Source organism: Oryctolagus cuniculus, chromosome 13 (assembly GCF_964237555.1).
Source record: "Oryctolagus cuniculus chromosome 13, mOryCun1.1, whole genome shotgun sequence".
Classification (NCBI taxonomy): domain Eukaryota; kingdom Metazoa; phylum Chordata; class Mammalia; order Lagomorpha; family Leporidae; genus Oryctolagus; species Oryctolagus cuniculus.
The window spans coordinates 81,238,183-81,239,791 of NC_091444.1; the positions used below are offsets into that span (position 1 = coordinate 81,238,183).

The 1,609-nt window shown below is 45.2% G+C and overlaps 1 pseudogene; it reads left to right on the forward strand.

The window, feature by feature from the left end:
• The first annotated feature begins 598 nt into the window (after positions 1-598).
• Positions 599-666, forward strand: LOC138845097 (U6 spliceosomal RNA; annotated as a pseudogene).
• Positions 667-1,609: the final 943 nt, after the last annotated feature.

Below are 1,609 nucleotides of genomic sequence, written 5' to 3' on the forward strand. Positions count from 1 at the left end.
ACATTATGAAAGTTTAAAATTACAAAGAGAAATTGTCTATAATTAATAGATTCAAAATTTGACAATCAGTGAATATCATTATTAGTCATTACCAACAACAGTTATTGATTTGAAAGGCAGAGTGACAGGAAGAGGGAACCACTGTTTCACTCCCCAGACACTTGCAATAGCCAAAGCTTGACCAAGCCAAAACCAGGAACTGGGAATTCATTCTGGATGTCCCATTTGGGTGCAAGGACCCAAGCACTTCTGCCATCCTCCGTCTCCTCCCAGGGTGCACACTAGCAGAAACTTGCCTCAAAGCAGAGAAGCTACCACTCAAGCCAGGCATTTGTATATGGGATGTGGGTGTGTGGTGCTGATAGCAAGCCCTCATAGATAAAAAAAAAAAAAGACAAAGTTATTTCTATGCCAAGGAAATTACTCTGTAGTCTTTCTCTTATAAACTACGTATTGCTGAACCTAGATAATTTTTCCTTTATTTAACAATGACATGAAAATGTCAGTTGAGTTGGCTTTCCTGAAGACCTTGTTTCTTGAATATTAGTGGCTAGCTGAGATAAATTCTTTTCATCTCTTTCTCGCTTCGGCAGCACATGTGCTCGCTTCGGCAGCACATATACTAAAATTGGAACGATACAGAGAAGATTAGCATGCCCCTGCGCAGTAAGGTTTCTTTACCTCCCTGTAGACTCTGCTCTCCAGAGGTGAACAGGGTCCTCTAAACCCACTTGCTGCACACACAAACACCTGAGTGTTGTATTCTCCCACAGGTGTTGGAGACTGATATGGTGCTCTGATTTATATTTACATAATGGCTAGTGACATCGGGCATATTCACATGTTTTGACCATTTACATTTCTTCTGAGAAATGTCTATTCAGATGTTTCTTCACTGTATTTTTTGGAGTTTTTCCAATTCATGTAAATGTTCTGGAAATCTGTAAACATTCAGAGTTTTAATTTTTCCTGCCATCTGTTCATTGTATCTACACTCTGATGTTTACTTTGTTGTGAAGAAGTATCTTAGTTGGATATTGTCGCTCCCCCTCTTCGTGGAGGAATGACACTAAGCCCTGCCTAGGCTTCATATCCGAGTCACGGCACCATTATGTCGCTCCCCCTCTTCGTGGAGGAACGACACAGGACCCTGCGCTGTTCTTTCGTCTGCTCGGCCCTCCCCGGGTTTGCTGCTGGTTCTTCCCGGGTTGGCTACTGTCCCTTCCACCTCCGTGGAAGGGGAGTTCCCCCTGGCCGCATTCCCCACTTCCGCAGGGGAGCGGCACACCGCCGGCCGGTTCTCTCGGGGGCTGCACGGGTTCCCTTAGATGTTCCCCATAGATGTTCCTGGTGCGTGCCGTCTCTCCTCCTTTATAGTCCTCTTCCGCCAATCCTAACTCGGCTGCCCACACGCCAAGTACGCTGCTCTCTAATCAGGAGCAAGTCCTACAGTTAATTGGTTGAACTGGAGGCAGCTGTGCGGAAGCTGTTTACTTCTCTCCCAGCGCCATATTGTGGGAGAGCAGATGCATAGAATAAGTCTTAATTCCAGTAACAGTCTAGTCCGGGCTGCTCCCCACAGATATACTCAAATGTCTCTGTTTTTATT